The sequence below is a fragment of the Schistocerca americana genome, chromosome 10, assembly GCF_021461395.2.
Source record: "Schistocerca americana isolate TAMUIC-IGC-003095 chromosome 10, iqSchAmer2.1, whole genome shotgun sequence".
In the NCBI taxonomy this organism is placed as follows: Eukaryota; Metazoa; Arthropoda; class Insecta; order Orthoptera; family Acrididae; genus Schistocerca; species Schistocerca americana.
Window position 1 is genome coordinate 202,139,587 of NC_060128.1, and position 18,782 is coordinate 202,158,368.

General features: G+C 43.1%; 1 protein-coding gene across 8 annotated transcripts in view; it reads right to left on the reverse strand.

The window, feature by feature from the left end:
- Positions 1-18,782, reverse strand: part of LOC124552690 (programmed cell death 6-interacting protein) — a 141,995-nt gene that overhangs the window by 110,867 nt on the left and 12,346 nt on the right. The window lies entirely within an intron of this gene.

The following is an 18,782-nucleotide window of genomic DNA, read 5'->3' on the forward strand; positions in this document are numbered from 1 at the left end:
AATTTTGGTTACACGATAAAAATTTAACGGTTGTCAACTCGATTAAACATCTACTCATTACAATTACAAACAACTTCTATTTGAACTGTCACAGAAAATGCTGTGGAGAAGGTGAACCAAACCGTGTTTTACTGCCAGAATATTTAGAACGTATAACAGGGTCTACTGAAGAGACTGTCTTGTCTATCCTCTTCTGGAGTACTGCAATGCGGTGTGCAACCCATTCCAGACAGGACCGACTGAGGACATCGAAAGAGTTCAAAGAAGAGCAGCTAGTTTTGTTTCATTACAAAATACTACAGAGAGTGTCACAAATACAACATGCATGTCTGGGTGGCAATCACTGCAACGAATCGCCAATTCCCCCTCTGAATGTGAAAAATTTGTCAGCTCCTACCTACGTAGGGAGGAATGACGGTCACAATAAAATAAGAGAAATCAGAGTTCACACAGAAAGACTGAGGTATCTTTTCCCTCCAGTGCTATTCAAAAATGGAACGACCGAGAAACAGCCGAAATGGTTCGACAGGTCCTCTGTCGAGCACCTGCGTGTGAATTGCAGGTTAGTTGTGTAGATATAGACAAAATATATTGGCAGAAATCTGAAAACAGATAACCTCATTCTTTGAGAGAAATCTGAAATGCACTTGCAAAGATTCTGTATTGCCAAATATCTGTACAAAATAGAAAAAGTAGATATACTTGTGTGGAACTAAATACTCTAATGTCACCTGTGTTTAGAAGTAAACATGAACTGGCCATTCCAAACTTTAACTGTAAACCAAATGATACCTAACCTGACACACACTGACTTATGAAAAATGAAGACACTATTAATGTTCCCCTAACAGGCATAAACAGTAGGTGATCTGGAAGGGATACAAAGACATCAGGGGTTTAAACAAATTTCAATTTTTTCTAATTCCGAATATATCATATCTTCATTTATCTAGACTGTCAAATTTCTATCATTTTTTAAAGAAAAAATTGCTATTAAGTTCCTAGGCTTTCACGACCAGAGTCATATTCGACAAAATAATTTTGGGTATCAGGCCACGTTATCCTAAAATACTACAGCAACTAAGTTGCCGAGATTTCCACCGACTCCCTGTGATCCTCTTCAAGGTGTTAACCGCTGGGTACTGGTGAATGTTGACATCCACACGTTAACTATTTCAGTTATATAGCTGATATTCTATTTCTTACCAATCACCTATTCTATTTCCCACCAATCACCTACTGGAGTTGTCACACAATCAGCCACCAGAGTAGCACAGGCAATAGCCTACCATACGGCACAGATATCTATCTTCAAATTGTCCAATGACTCCCAGATATATGATGTCAGTAGCGACCATATACCTGAAATAGACAATATCTAGGGAAAGACATTCACCAGTATTCTGCAGTTAACTGCCCCGAAGAGGACCGCAGCGAGTCAGTCGAAATGTCGGCAATTTAGTTGCTTTAGTGTTTTATAATGACGTGGCCCGATACCCAAAATTATTCTATTAAAAAAAAATTGCCGGTTTGTGCAATGACACTTCCATTCAGTGTCTCATCAAAATAGACGGGGAAAAAAGCGACACTCTTTTGAGAAGCCCGATGTGCGGCCACGAGTAAATGGAGCCCCACCTTAAAATGAGGAGGAGAACAGTGCCACTAGACGTAGAGGCTGAGAAATCACTGTCAAGATGCGTGGAGTTGCAGGACCAACTCCACCATGTAGAGATGTTCCCACGTCGAAAGGCACGAATTATTTGTCAACTTGCAACAGTGTCTGCACAGAGGTTGACATCAAGCTAACCTTTGACACAGTTATCGGGTTGGAAGAGTTCTAGAAACGAAAATTTTAATGTGCAGCTCCAGGACGTGGTAAGTGAGTTACGTATGTACATTTTCAATGTAAAATATTTTTCATAATGTTACAGAGTTCAGAAAGGCATCCATTTAGCCAGGCTCCAACAGAGGGAAAAAGAATACTTTCGGCCAGGCCAGAACCACGTCTAGGACAGCACAGCTTGAGGCTGTGCTGCAGACCACAGAGAGGAAAACAGGTGTTGGCGTGAATGTGCATTAGAATGGATTCCACACACAAGTGGATGGAAGGAAATAATCTGTGCACATACTAAGCAGGATCAAACAGCATCCGCTTCAGAATTTGACATCTCTTCTATACTCATTGTTGTGTATTTGTACAGGGTGGTAGCAAAGGAATGCCTTTGTCTGGTCCTGTGGCCAAAAAAAAGGAATTGTGTTCTGGACGCAAGAAGTCAAAGATTTGCTATCAACTAAAAAAAATAAAAAATAAAAAATGAATTTCTTCCCATAGCCATACATTGTGTATCTTAATTTACAGCAGAATTTTATTGTTTTTCTTACAAAACTGTAGTACTCGCAGACAAGACTGCCACGATAAATTTTAACTGGAAACCTCGTTAATTTTATAGGTCTCCACAACAATACTGCGATACCTGTGATAAATTCTGGAGCGTATATATGAGCATGACTCAAAGTAAATTACACTAAATAATCTGAAGGGGAGGGGGGGGGGGGGGGAGGGGATAAACATTAAAGAAAAAAATACCATTCCACAGATACAGTACTATTTTTGAACGAAATTATGTAATCCTTGCAGGAGCTTCTTTGAATGTTTTAGACTCTCTTCTTTTAGTCCAGAGTCATTTCAGTGCTGTTAACAACTGCACTGTTTAGTCACATTTAGTTTGTACAGCTTATGACAGTTTCAGTTGATCTGTAATGTTCACTATCAGAAAATAAGACAAATATGGCTTCACTTAGATTTTTCCCCACTGTCTAGCACGTAGATAGCAGTTACGAAGTCAAGTGTAAAGGGCTAAGTTCACATCTAAAATAAAGCAACAAATTAGAACTTCCTTGCAGTTCAAAAGAAAAGAACGCATATCACATTAGTTACTTCTACAAATTATCTGATTACCTAGATTTAAGAACTGAAAATTCCTGTAGACTGCACAGTAGTGTTCAGTGTGCGGCTGCGTGACTGTCAGTAATTCATTACAAACAGGACTCCCGTTCCAGATATAGGTAAGTGTTTTTTTAAATAAAATCTTCTGCCGTGGCAGTTCGAATAAAATTCTCTATCTCGTGACGGCTCTCCCCGCCACTGTCACAGGGGAGTAAAAACCACCGACTGCCGGGGCTGGCACGGACATCCACTTGTACAGGCACGATTGCAGCCTCTGGCACCAATCAGAGGGGGCCGAAAACAACGAGTGCACGAAAGGTATGTCGGGCAGCTGACAGCAGCTCCGGCCTGCCGCGGGACCGAATGACGTCAGGTGGTGCCACCTCCGAAGCTGCCTCTCCCACCCACACGTGTCAAGCGTACGACGTCGCTTCCTTTCGACAACCGAGGCCCGCCCCCTACACCGCACTGAAGTTTTACTGCTCGTGTCCGTTAAAATTGTTGCCATCTATTCCAAACTCGGCTGCCTCCTTTATAATGGAATCCCAATATACCGACGCACAAACCACGACTCTAGTGTTTTCAAACTGTACTTCGTGTCCTTTTACCGGGCAGTCCTCAGCTACGGCCGACCCGTCGAGCTCCCACCGTATAATAAGCCGGCCGTGCGAGGTACACTCTGCTAATGTGTAAACTGTCCGACTCGTACAGATGCTGCCGCATTCGTGAAGGACACCGAACGTACCGGGTGCACGAAGAACTGTGTCGTCTGTAACGGGGTGTAGCATTTCTCGTATCCTGGGAGTGGGCGAGACCGCCGACCTCGGTACGTGTCTCTGCGGCACACGTCCCGACTCGCTGCTCGTTGCCCCACACTACGACAGGAAAGGAGCCGGCTCGGCCTCTCCTGCGACTGACGAGAAGTCCTCCACCCGTGGCACCCGAAAGCGTTTGCGACGTGTCTCTCACTGTAACGATTCTCTCTGAACACGTGTCTCCAGTGCTGCAATTCGGAGTGCACGTGGTCACCGTCAGAAGTAAGTTTTGTTCCGAGTACTAACTTGTCGAGGACCTCTTTCACGTATACGGGGCAGTGAAAACTATCTGTGTTCGAGTATCCTTCCTTCAGTGTGCATCAGTTTGCTGTACACTCAATGACTGAGCTAGCCTCTCGACTTCCACAAAACTAAAATATCCGAGAACCGTAGCTTGCAATCCTTCTCCATCTCAATGGACTTGTAAACTTTCTTTGAAAATGATAAATAAGAACTGTTCCACCCCCCCCCCACCCCCCCCCCCCCCCCACCCCACACACACACAAAACAGTTGAAGTGTTGTTGTTGTTGTTGTTATTGTTGTTGCTGCTGCTGCTGCTGCTGCTGGTGGTGGTGGTGGTTTTAAATACATCATTTTCTCAATCTCTCAGCAAATTTTCAGAGAACACAGTAGCAAAAAAGTGAAAGTCTTGAAAATGGTGAGGAGTTCTAGAAATTACACACTACATTTAACACCGTACGAAGGTACACATTCCCAGGTTGACTGTGCCTGTCAGCAACGACAAATCCGACACGGTCCGTAAATCCACACAGAACAGACAAACCACAGAATGAGCTTCCACCTCTTTTGTCATCAGTCTTCTGACTGATGCAGCACACTAGTACTTGTAGCCAACACTGTCAACTATTTGGTGGATACATTCCAATACATGTGTTCCTTTCTAAAGCTCCTTCTAGTACCATGGAAGTTATTTTCTAGCCTTTTACACCATATCCTGTCATCCTGTCCCTTCTTGTCATCAGTGTTTTCCACACGTTTCTCCTCTGTCAGATTCTGCACGGAACACTAACATCCGACCTCACATCCACAGAAAGAACTGGAATCCACCACCTAAAAGCTGATCCTAACTTCATAATCCTACCTGACAACAAAGGCTCCAGTACAGTAGTTTTGAACTGCACCAATTATCTGGGGGCAGGACTGCCAGCTGTCAGATACTTTCACAGACAAACACTGCCACGACAACATCATTCCAGAAATCCAGCCAGATTTCCAGTACCTCTTAAAATCCCTAGGTCCGTCCCAGAACTTCTCCCCCGAGTATCTCTCCCTTCACACCCGACCCCTCCTACCTCCTACGCATTCCCCGATGTTCATAAATCTCACCACCTGGGACACCCCGTCGTGGCTCCTTACTGCACACCACAAAGAGAATCTCTGCCCTCGTGAATCGACACTTTAAGCCTAAAATGCGTAATCCAGCCTCCTACACAAAAGACACCATTTCCTCCACACACACTCTACAGTTCCCGTTTGTTTACCACACAGTGCCCCACTTATTACTGTCAACGCCATTTCTTCTCCCTCGACACCCCGACACCCACGACACTGCCGTTATTGGAGGGTGCCTCTCCCAATGCCCGAATGACTCCTTACTGGTCACCGTGATCAACTATTTCCTCACCCACAATTACTTCTCCTTTGTATGCATTACCTACAAACAAATCCATTTTACAGCAACGGACACCTGTGTGGCACTATTCTACCCTGCACTAAAACATTTGTCGGCCATCTAGTGGGGTCCTACACCGCTCACCCGGTCCGAAGTCACCGACATCATCCCCGTGATGTGGGCCGAGAGTGAGGACAACATATTTACATTCATTCAGAACCTCAAGACCTTCTCCCTGACGCATTTCACCCGGTCGCCCTCAACCCGACGAGCCACTTTCCTCGGCATTAACCTCCGTCTCGAGGACGGCTACATCGGTACCTCCGTTCGCACCGACCTCCTCTTCGACAGCTGCCACTCGTTCCACAGCAGAAAGTCCCTTCCACACAGCTCAGTCATCCGCAGACGTCTCACCTGTAGTGACGAGCAGTCACACTGGATATGCCGAGGGTCTCACCGAGATCCAAATTACTCTGCCAGCGTCGTCCGGTAGGAGATCTCCCGTGCCAAGTCTCGCCAGTCAACTACCGTCCCCTACACGCCCACAGGTCGGCCACGGCGAAGTACTCTCTCGACTCGGTACTACCCAGAACCGGAGCAACCGAGTCACATTCTCCCTTAAGAGTTTCGAATACCTCTCATCGTGCCACGAAATGAAAAATATCTCCCGACCACTCTCAGAGTCGTCTCCTGCCACCCACTCTACCTACGCAATATCCTCGTCTGTCCCTACTTCACCCTTATACCCACCTCTCGCCTCACGGCTCGTATCACTGCACTAGACCTATATGCGAGACCTACCAGCCCAAACGTCCTCCCACTATCGTCTACTCAATTCCAGTCACTGATACCCCATCAAAGGTAGGACAACTACGAAAGCAGCCACACAATCCTCCAACTCGGCTGCAACCACTGTACCGCATTCTACGTGGGCACGACAACTCGTGAGCCACCCGTCGTACGAACGGCCACCGTCAATCTGAAGCCGAGAGGCAGCCGGTCCACCCAGTTCCCGAACATCCCGTTCGACACGATCTGCTGCACTCCGACAACTGCTTCACAGACTGTGCCACTCGGATTCTTCCCACCGAGACAAGTTTTTCTGAATTGCATAGGTGGGGGCTCACCCTACAGAACGTCACACATTCTGGAAACCGCCCAGTGGCCTCAACCTTCGGTAGCCCCCGACCTATACCTGCCTGCCCCCGATACCAGTACCACGTTCCGACCAGCCGGCTCATTTCACTGTCAAAATCCCAAGACGGTCAGAAGCCCCTGCCCGTAATGTTCCCAGCATTTTCAACTGCGGAGAGACCCGACAATCTCGCCCACCGAGATAGGGTTCGGCAAGGGCGAAGACCGGCAGTAGAAACTATCGCCATTTTCAGACGTGCTCCATCTCGCTCAAATTTACGTCCAGGACGACTTGCCGCGAAGGGTGACAAAACGGGGCACAGAATATCACCGACGTACCGCTGTGCCACAACGATGTCACAGATGACGACCGACGGGGTTCCGTTACGAAAAGAAATTAAGACACCAGACCGTCACTCTCGGCTGTCGGGCCGTACGGGGAAGACAGCCGGGTCCGTATCTCTCAGCAGGACCCCATCAGTTGTCATCTGTTATACCCTTACAGCACAGTGGTGCACCGACAATATTCTACGATCAATTTTGTCGCCCTTCTTGGCGAGCCATCCCGGGCTCACATTTCGGCAAGATAACACCCGCACACGTACGGCGATGGCTCCTACCGCACGTCTCCGCACTCGCCGAACCCTACTCCGGCCGCCGAGGTCGCCGTATCTCTCCCCGATCGAGAATGTTTGGAGTATTACGAACGCGGCCCTCCGAACGCCGTGGGATTTTGACGGCCTAATGCACCGATCGGAGATAATTTTGTACGGTATCCTTACGGAGGGCACCCGACAACTCGACCGATCGATGTCGAGCCGATGTAGTGTTACCTTTTATTATCTTCTCCTCATTAGCTATTGAAACAACATCGCTTTGTTATGTAATTTTAATTTTCACCAAAAGCACATTCAACACATGACGCAAAAATACACGTCTTTCGTATCAAGACAAGAGAGAGAGACATCCATTAGTTCTTAAAAACAAAAAAACTACGCAAAAGTAAAAAAAAAGAACAAAATTATTTATAAAATCGGTCGCTGGTGCAGCGCTCTTCTGCGTGTGCGATCGTAAATTATAACTTTGCGGAAGTCAAAGTACCATTACACCGAATAACCTCTCGCGTAACGGCCGGAGGGGGCCTACACGTCATCGAGCTGCTCAATTTCTGACACGTATTCTGTCGAATAAATCTTACATTTTTTGTGAAAGTGTAATAATTTGTTGTCTGCACATGTACATCACATCTACTGGTCTACATTCCATTCGGATAATTCTACCTGAGACTTCCTATTTAATATCGTAAACGAATACTGTTCTAAGTACTTATCTCTAGCACGATTTGAAGGAGCAGTCCTCAAATAAACACAGTCACAGTTGAGAGAGAAAGTGAGCAGCTTAAAGTTTAGCATTAACCGACAGAAACATTAGAATCCCCACTAATCGAACATCTGATCTCGCACTCTATTATGATTCTCAAATTAATTTGATGACACATTCTCAAATTTTTGGACAAATACTTTCCAATTGGCACATTTTGCCGAATCGCAATGTTATCGATGTTATACTTAGCTATTTACTAAGCACTGATGTAAACAATTATTTTTATATTAAGACATTCGATATATTTTATTATTGTTATTAAAATTGTAGGCATCTGTGGCACATTAGATGTGATCACATGTAATATCTGCAGTGGACAGAGTAAGAAACTGTGCCCCTCCTCCCAGAACTGCACCCTGAATCCACTCGTGCTGCGAAGAAGTAGGTTCTGGAACTGTGTCATTAGCATTGCAGCTCACCCTACATATCAGTAACCTGGTAAAGGAGTTTAGCAGTCGACTCAATGAAGCAAAATTATGGGAGGAAATTTGTGTAGTCACAAATTTCTGTACGGTTGTAAGAGGGAGTGTCAAGAACGACATCAGTGGGGTGAGAGTTTGGAGGAGAGTTTAACGACGACTTTTGTTTTTCTCGAAGAAAACCATGACTAATGGCAAAAATTCACCTTATTACAAAAATAATCTGCATTAAATTTCCCACAAAAAAGGCCCTAGTAATTTTTTCTTAAGGACTAATAGTTAACAGATTGGAGGAGGATAAAGAAAAGAAAAACAGATAATTAAAAATACTGTTTAATGGTTATAAAATTAATGTTTAAAGTTAAATGAAGCGAGTTATCATCAAATATTAAATCCCGAGGGCATGCAGCTTTACTGTACAGTTAAATGATTATGGCGTCCTCTTGGGTAAAATATTCCGGAGGTAAAATAGTCCCCCATTCGGATCTCTGGGCAGGGACTACTCAAGAGGACGTCGTTATCAGGAGAAAGAAAACTGGCATTCTACGGATCAGAGCGTGGAATGTCAGATCACTTAATCGGGCTGGTAGGTCAGAAAATTTAAAAAGGGAAATGGATAGGTTAAAGTTAGATATAGTGGGAATTAGTGAACTTCCGTGGCAGGAGGAACAAGACTTTTTGTCAGGCGAATACAGGGTTATAAATACAAAATCAAATAGGGGTAATGCAGGAGTAGGTTTAACAATGAATAAAAAAATAGTAAGGGTAAGCTACTACAAACAGCATAGTGAACGCATTATTGTGGCCAAGATAGACACGAAGCCCACACCTACTACAGTGGTACAAGTTTATATGCCAACTAGCTCTGCAGATGACGAAGAGGTTAAAGAAATGTATGATGAAATAAAAGAAATTATTCAGATAGTGAAGGGGGGCGAAAATTTAAGTCATGGGTGACGAATTCAGCAGTAGGAAAAGGGAGAGAAGGAAACGTAGTAGGTGAATATGGATTGGGGCTAAGAAATGAAAGGGGAAGCCGCCTGGTAGAATTATGCACAGAGCACAGCTTAATCATAGCTAACACTTGGTTCAAGAATCATAAAAGAAGGTTGTATACATGGAAGAAACCTGGAGATAGTAAAAGGTATCAGATAAATTATATAATGGTAAGACAGAGATTTAGGAACCAGGTTTTAAATTGTAAGACATTTCCAGGGGCAGATGTGGACTCTGACCACAATCTATTGGTTATGACCTGTAGATTAAAACTGAAGAAACTGCAAAAAGGTGGGAATTTAAGGAGATGGGACCTGGATAAACTGACTAAACCAGAGGTGGTACACAGTTACAGGGAGAGCATAAGGGAACAATTGACAGGAATGGGGGAAAGAAATACAGTAGAAGAAGAATGGGTGGCTTTGAGGGACGAAGTAGTGAAGACAGCAGAGGATCAAGTAGGTAAAAAGATGAGGGCTAGTAGAAATCCTTGGGTGACAGAAGAAATAATGAATTTAATTGATGAAAGGAGGAGATATAAAAATGCAGTAAATGAAGCAGGCAAAAAGGAATACAAACATCTCAAAAATGAGGTCAACAGGAAGTGCAAAATGTCTAAGCACGGATGACTAGAGGACAAATGTAAGGATGTAGAGGCGTATCTCACTAGGGGTAAGATAGAGACTCCCTACAGGAAAATTACAGAGACCTTTGGAGAAAAGAGAACCACTTGTATGAATATCAAGAGCTCAGATGGAAACCCAGTTCTAAGCAAAGAAGGGAAAGCAGAAAGGTAGAAGGAGTATATAGAGGGTCTATACAGGGCGAGGTACTCGAGGACAATATTATGGACATGGAAGAGGATTTAGATGAAGATGACATGGGAGATATGATACTGCGTGAAGAGTTTGACAGAGCACTGAGAGACCTGAGGCGAAACAAGGCCCCAGGAGTAGACAACATTCCATTAGAACTACTGACGGCCTTGGGAGAGCCAGTCCTGACAAAACTCTACCATCTGGTGAGCAAGATATATGAGACAGGCGAAATACCCTCAGACTTCAAGAAGAATATAATAATTCTAATCTCAAAGAAAGCAGGTGTTGACAGATGTGAAAACTACCGAACTATCAGTTTAATAAGTCACAGCTGCAAAATACTAACGCGAATTCTTTACAGACGAATGGAAAAACTGGTAGAAGCCAACCTCGGGGAAGATCAGTTTGGATTCTGTAGAAATGTTGGAACACGTGAGGCAATACTGACCCTACGACTTATCTTAGAAGAAAGATTAAGGAAAGGCAAACCTACGTTTCTAGCGTTTGTAGACTTAGAGAAAGCTTTTGACAATGTTGACTGGAATACTCTTTCAAATTTTAAAGGTGGCAGGGGTAAAATACAGGGAGCGAAAGGCTATTTACAATTTGTACAGAAAGCAGATGGCAGTTGTAAGAGTCGAGGGACATGAAACGGAAGCAGTGGTTGGGAAGGGAGTGAGACAGGGTTGTAGCCTATCCCCGATGTTATTCAATCTTTATATTGAGCAAGCAGTAAAGGAAACAAAAGAAAAATTTGGAATAGGAATTAAAATCCATGGAGAAGAAATAAAAACTTTGAGGTTCGCCGGTGACATTGTAATTGTGTCAGAGACAGCAAATGGTCTGGAAGAGCAGCTGAACGGAATGGATAATGTCTTGAAAGGAGGGTACAAGATGAAGATCAACAAAAGCAAAACAGGGATAATGGAATGTAGTCGAATTAAGTCAGGTTATGCTGAGGGAATTAAATTAGGAAATGAGACACTTAAAGTAGTAAAGGAGGTTTGCTATTTCGGCAGCAAAATAACTGATGATGGTCGAAGTAGAGAGGATATAAAATGTAGACTGGCAATGGCAAGGAAAGCGTTTCTGAAGAAGAGAAATTTGTTAACATCGAGTGTAGATTTAAGCGTCAGGAAGACTTTTCTGAAAGTATTTGTATGGAGCGTAGCCATGTATGGAAGTGAAACATGGACGATGAATAGTTTGGACAAGAAGAGAAGAGAAGCTTTCGAAATGTGGTGCTACAGAAGAATGCTGAAGATTAGATGGGTGGATCACATAACTAATGAGGAGATATTGAATAGGATTGGGGAGAAGAGGAGTTTGTGGCACAACTTGACCAGAAGAAGGGATCGGTTGGTAGGACATGTTCTGAGGCATCAAGGGATCACCAATTTAGTATTGGAGGGCAGCTTGGAGGGTAAAACACATAGAGCGAGACCAAGAGATGAATACACTAAGCAGATTCAGAGTGATGTAGGTTGCAGTAGGTACTGGGAGATGAAAAAGCTTGCACAGGATAGAGTAGCATGGAGAGCTGCATCAAACCAGTCTCAGGACTGAAGACCACAATAACAATAATTAAATGTTTGTACCACACTGAAGTGCTATGCAGCTGTTTTAAGGGACTTTCTGTTCTGGCTTGTAACAGGGTGGAGGTAGACACAGAACATACGTCATGTCACTGGATTGTGGTTCGGCACTTCCAATCTTTGTATGTAAACTGACCAGCAAGCAAGTGATTCCCAACTCTTCCTACCCCATTGTGCCACGAGAAGCAACTACAGACTGTTTCACAAAGCTATACCGACGTCCGCTGCACGCCTTACCAATCACTAGCGATGCAGTCTGCTGGCGTGCACTCACCGCTGTCTATCGCTAGCAGTGTATTGTAAAGCCGTGTAACCGTGTCGTAATCACTCAGTAGTGAATTGGCGAATTACGTGAAAGTTACTTCACTTCTCTCACGGTGAACTGTGTTGCCATTAGTATGCACAAATCTCTCCCGTCACGGAATTCAGAGGACTTGAGCATCGCAGCTAGGGTGCTATCGCCAATTTGTCTATTGAAGCTTTCTTGTATGAATGCATGTGGGCTCCAGTGTAAGCAGTCAGAACCTTATACGATCTGCAACGGGCGAGCTATGTCCTGCTGATGCGCGTCGTGACCATATAGCGTGACTGCAGTGTGTGAAAGTAGCGGAGAGGCACTTACAGTGTAATTACATTCTCCAACTGTAAAAATTAATAACTGATCTAGAAATAGCCTGAGGAACTTCATATTAGGTACATAACCTTTTGTTGTGTAAAGGAACACTCTGTCAAAATCTGAAGTCAATAACTGTCATAATTTGGAAGTTAAAACGTCAGTAAAAAACGTAATTATCCGACACACACACACACACACACACACACACACACACACACACACACACACACACACACACAGACAGACAGACAGACACAGGAGCAGGAAGACTTACCTTTGGGGGAATTTATATGTGCTCCCGAGATTGGAATGACTCCCTACCCTCTCCCTTAAAACCCACATCCTTTCGTCTTTCCCTCTCCTTCCCTCTTTCCTGACGAAGCAATCATTGGTTGCGACAGCTTGAAATTTTGTGTGTGTGTGTTTGTGTGTTTTTTTTTATTGTGTCTATCTACCACCGCTTTCCCGTTTGATAAGTCATGGAATCTTTGTTTTTATATATTTTTCCCATGTGGAATGTTTCTTTCTGAAAGTTCTCATTTTAGAAAACCTTTCGTAATTTTGCTGTAGTAATAACTTTAAGAATTTCAAGTAGATATTTATGTTTTGTGTTAGGGTGAGTGTGAAAGAGAGTACTTCTGTGAGTGTATGTGGGACATTCGCCAATATTAAATTTTCAGTTTGTAATTCTCTATAGGAACTTCCAAGTGTTCCAGCTTTGTGTCGTGGGAACGAATCCACCAATGGTTCCCCTACTAGTGAATGACAAATGTCCAAGCATGTTTGAGTATGTAAGAGACAGCCAGAACATTCGCGACTATATAGTTAAATTCCAGATGTAAAGTACAGCTTAAAGTACATTTCATTTTATTTGTTTAACAAGAGAGTTTTGAGTTGCTTATTTTATTGACGTCAATGAGCTGAGAGCAGTAGTTGGTTCTTGCTAGATTTTGGCGCAAGCCGCACCCTGAAAGTCAGTTCTGATTGGCTGTAATTCTGTACAGCCAATAATAAGTGAGACTGTTCGCCACCTAACGCACGAGATAGAGGTTCTGGGAGAGGCAGAGAGAGAAGAAGGAGGTGGTGGACCGGCTTTTGAAGGAGCGGGTCATGCTGAAAGTGTCCGAATGCATTATGTGTGAAATGAAGTGATATTGTGACTTCCGCATTTCGGTACAGTGATAAAGGTAGCTGGTGTTTACCATTAACTATTTGTGAAATTTTAAGAGTCGAGAGATATTTTGTTCTGGAGTAAATCGTGTGTGTAAACTTTGAACTAAAAGCATAACGATACTAAGTAAATTTTTTTTACTGAGTATTTATGGCGAGCAAAAACTTTATTTAAAGACAACCACTGAATGCCGAGTGCAAAAGTAAGTAGCAGTTTATTAACTGTGTTACTCTCGTAAATGATTTCGGAATTGTATAGGAAAAATTCTGGCTGTTTCCGTGTGACGAGGACTGTGAACAGGAACTTTAATGATTTGAACACATGTGGGCTGATGGTCTTGCTTAAAATCAATAAAAAAAATCCTAATGCAAGTTTAAAAGAACCTTTGAACTTAGAAATTTGAACAGCAACCCGTTTCCGATTTATTTTTTAGAGTTCACAAGATTATTTTCAGCTTTTTGTACTTATAGTGGCCTCCAACATGTAGTAATGAAATCTCAGTTTCTTCAACACTGCTTTTCTGAGATCTCTTAAGTAGCTGCGGTCAGGAGTTGTGTGTGTAGATCTGCAGCAGTATCGAGTTAGGTGTTGCAGAACCGCCGTCGAATACGTACTGACGGTGTGTTGCTGTCGGGATAGGATCTTCGTTTTGGTGGACGACTGACAGCTACAGCTGTCTAAACTTTTTTACGTAATAGCTCACTTAACAGGACAGGAAATACTGCGGCAGTACGGTCTGCCTATTAACTCTGAAGTGAGCAGTACACGTGGCGGGGGAAGTCTGCTTCCCTGCAAGAAAAGCTACAGTTGGTGTACACGATTAAGGATCGATTTCCCCGTCTATCAGTGGAGGACAGAGTGCACTGATTTACAAACATTCAGTCTGTACATGTTTCCTGAGTTAGTATTATTAGTAACTCTTATCTGCATTCTGTGTAGTATCAATTCACTTTGTGGAAAATAAATCCCGCAGCGGGCACATCCGTGTACTGTGTTGCCAGCAGTTCAGTTCATCATATGCACTCTGGAAGGTCAGTATAACTGTGTGGATCAGACTGGAGTTGCTTCTGCTGACACAGTGGGGTGTAGAGAGAGAGTGGGGAGTCACCTGCTCGCTCTCCAGTTTGTGGACAGACCTACAGAGGAGGGAAATGCGTGACTCCCAATGCGGAGACCCACCTTCCTCCGTGCTTCTACCCTCGACACTCGTCCCCTCCACCCGTTACAACCCCAGAACACAATGTATCTGTTAAAAAGACTCTACTGCACTTAGACGTGGTACACATATTTTAGATTTGTCCTTAACCCATTTCACTTGACTAACATTAATTTTATGAACATTTTTACACCAATGAAACATTTTTTCCATCTCCTGCGAAGCATAAACTATTAATACTAGAGTAAAAATTAATAGGACCAATTTGCAGGAAATTGAATGTAAGTTAATTTTGTGCTAATGAACATTTTCACTACAAACAGTAGCTTTCAAGTTATTCAAGAAAAATAAGAAAGTAACGTTTAACTCCACTCCCCCTCCCCCCACCCCCCATCCTAACACTCACCCCTGCAGATGTTTGTGGTATTCTCTCCTACCCCGTACAACAATTTGCGACTACACGAATTTTTTCCCCTGTTCCACCTTCTTCGGCCTCGGCTGACTGGGGCTACAACTCCACTTTCAGATTTTTTGCAGACAATGTAGTCACCTCAAAGAGCTGCCGGCCAAAAAGGGCTGCACAAATATCAAGGCGGATCTCGACACGTTTCGAAAGTGGTGTAAAGATTTGAAATTTGCTTTAAATGTTTAGAAATGTAAAACTGCTCACTTTACAAAATGCAAACAGCATTACCCTAAGACTAATCTGTACAAACACCTGGCTGTAACAGTCTGTGCAGGTAAGAAACGGAACAAAATAGGTTCAGTCATACGCAAAACAGAGGGGAACCTTCAATTCTTCGATACGATACTGTGAAAATGAGAGCCAGTCTACAAGAGAGACTGCTTACCAAAAAGGAATAAATTATGCTTATTACTGCATGACGATGCATCTATCTGCAACAAAGAATTCATTACAAAGTGAAGACAGATTTAAATGAGAAGTATTTCAGAGGACTGAACTAAATAAATGATTGAGAGACAACCGTTTTCTCATATTTTATGCTACGTCAGAGCTCTCAGTTCACAAAGCAGTCGGAACAAGGACAGAAGAAAGTTACAGTGATTTGTTTCAAGCACGTCGAATAATTTGCTCTAAATTCATCCTCGGTAATGAACTGTTATGCCAGAGGAAAATACGCAATATTTTACTCGTGGCTTATAGTTGAGAATTACATTATTTGCCTGTTTGAACTGACATCCTATTGTTTGGAAGTTACAGAAACGGCAGACTACTCTGTAATCATTTCTGAATAAATTTTTGAGACAATGTCTGGAGTTTTACTCAGAATAGCACAAAAATGCAGAACTCTAATGAACAATTTCCACGGACTAGATTTTAGGCAGACATCTCATGCAGCCGCACACACATTTCCAACCCTATTAGACTGTCTCATACTGAGGCATATTTGAACTATTCCAAATTGCTTTTAGAGGTTCGAATAGTAACATGCCTTGCTACATAATACAAGTATTCCTCTGTCTGACACCTACCAGTATACGACCAAATTTATAGCACCGTGCGCGCGCGCGCACGCGCACACACGCGCGCGCACACACACACACACACACACACACACACACACACACACACACACACACACACACGAACATATTCTGAGCTCAAACACAATGACGTTCACGTCAGTCAGGTAGAAAAAGTATTTGACTCGGTGCCACACCTACACTTACTGTTAAAAGTTCGAACACATAGGGTATCGAGAAAAATTTACGAATAGCTTGAGAATTTTTTTTGGCAGGGTAAACACAGCGTGTTACCTCGTATGGAGAGTCAATGTCAGATGTAGAAGTAACTTCAGGTGAGCCCCAGGAACACTTGCTGTCCATGTTGTATATTAATGACTTTGCAGACAAAATAAATAGTAACCTCTGACATTTTGAAAATGATGTAGGTGTCTATAATGAAGTACAGTCTGAAACAAGCTGCATAAATATTAAACAAGATCTCGATAAGATTTCAAAGTGGTGCAAAGATTGGCAGGTCGATCTAAATGTGTAAAATTGTGCAATTCAAAAAGTCTAATATCAATGAGTCACTGTCGGAATTGGCCAACTCGTACAAATACGTGGTGTATAACTTTGTAGGGATACGAAACTCGGTGATCATACAGGCTCAGTCGTGGGTAAAGCAGGTGGTAGACTTCAGCTTACTGGTAGAAGACAAGGGAAGTGCTATCAGTGCAAAAGGAGATTGCTTACAAATCACTCGTGCAACTGGTTCCAGAGTATTACTCAAACAGGACTGAATATATTCTAACAGTTCAATTCACCTACAGAACGCAGGAAGAATGATTATTTAAATGCCTCTGTGCATGCTGCAATTAAACTTATCTCGTCCTCACGATTCCTTACGATCCCTTTGTGAGCAATACTTAGGGGATTGCAGCATACTACTACAGTCAACAATTAAACCCAGTTGTCGATCTGGTTTAACTGTGAGAAGGATAATTTACTCTGTACACAATTGCAACATTTCGAGAGGTCACAGAGCACTCAGTGCAAACGAGTGCAACTGTTTACCGAGACCAAGCATCACTGGCCTGTTTGCTGCACGTTATCAGTCTGACTCCACACCGCTATCTCGTCCAGACACGGCCACCGTGAAGTACAAACACGGGACGATACAAAGTACAGAAACTGTCACACGTCTGAGGGACTCCCGACTGCCTTACGTTAAATACGGATGGCTAGGCACTGGATCTAGTATTTCTTAAATTAGGAAAATGAGCTGGATGCTTGAGGGACAGAACTGACATTACAATAAATATAATAAGGGAGGTAATTAATGGCTGATAGCAGTACCAGATATTTTAGCGAGTTCTTTTAAGAGATATTTGCAAGACGAATTTCCAGCAAGTTCTTTTAAGAGATATTTGCAAGACGAATTTCCTTTGGTAGCCAATTCTTTCTTATCCCTGTACAGGCACTCGACAAGATTGTTTCCTAAATCTCTGAATACAGAAAGGCAAATGGGAAGATTATCGGTACTCTGGCTGCTTCCATAGTCTGGTACTTAACATCACTCCAGCAATTCTAATTTCTTCTCGTAGCTTCCACAGTAATGGAAGACTGTGGGGGTGTTAGCTGATCAAAAATTTGTGGTGAAAAACAAGGACTTCTTTTTATTTTCCCATTTAGCTGTACTCGTTGTCAAATTTAACTAAATTTACATCTGAGATACAGGGGAATGGGACAAGAAACACAATGAGAGGGAAATAAAGATATTTTTTCTCCACGAATTGCAGTTTAGATATTTTGTCGTCCGGGCCAAATCACTCCAGGCGAACGCCGGGACGACTACTTCGAACGGGTCGAGTGACCTCGCAATCTTCGACAGACCGTGCTCTTCTACCGCCGGTGGAATCAAATTTCTGTGCTCGTTACTGAACACGAGGCTCCGGGCTGGATTTCTGGGATTTGTGAGAAACTCACGAGGGCAGCAGAAAAGGTGCCTGCTGCCTGAAGTAAGGAACCCAGCAGACAGTCCCACGTCAAATATCTGAAGCAAACATGTACACATTGGCTGCTGATGCTGCAACCTTAAATGTTGTTTCTCTCTCTTTTGCACAAGCCTCAAAACGGTTACCACACCCAAGAGCACAAGACCACAGCCGAGGAAAAAAAGGATTCCGTTCTCTCAATTTAGAACCAAAATACCACATCGCTGATGTAATTTGAGATATACGACACACTACAAATAAAATTTGTGGAGCCTACCTGTTACACCCACTGTCGCTCACAAACGTGGCTCCGATGACATCGGGCAATACAAAAACGAAATTAATTTTACTTATTAACTCTCCTCTATATTGTAACTTTAACTAGAGATTGTGGTATCTTTCTCAATAACGGCACCCTGGCACACTGACGGTCACAGGAACACGTCACTGCACTCACCGTCAAAACAATTTCACTTTATTATACGATAGCTGTGACAGAGACAGTGACGGTACGAAAGGAAACGAATATCTGTCGACGGTAAGCTTGCAAAGATAGTTCTATCTTTTAAGTTATGTTTTCGTAACAACGATACGAGAATTTATTCTCATTTCCAGACGCTCACTCGTATAAATTATC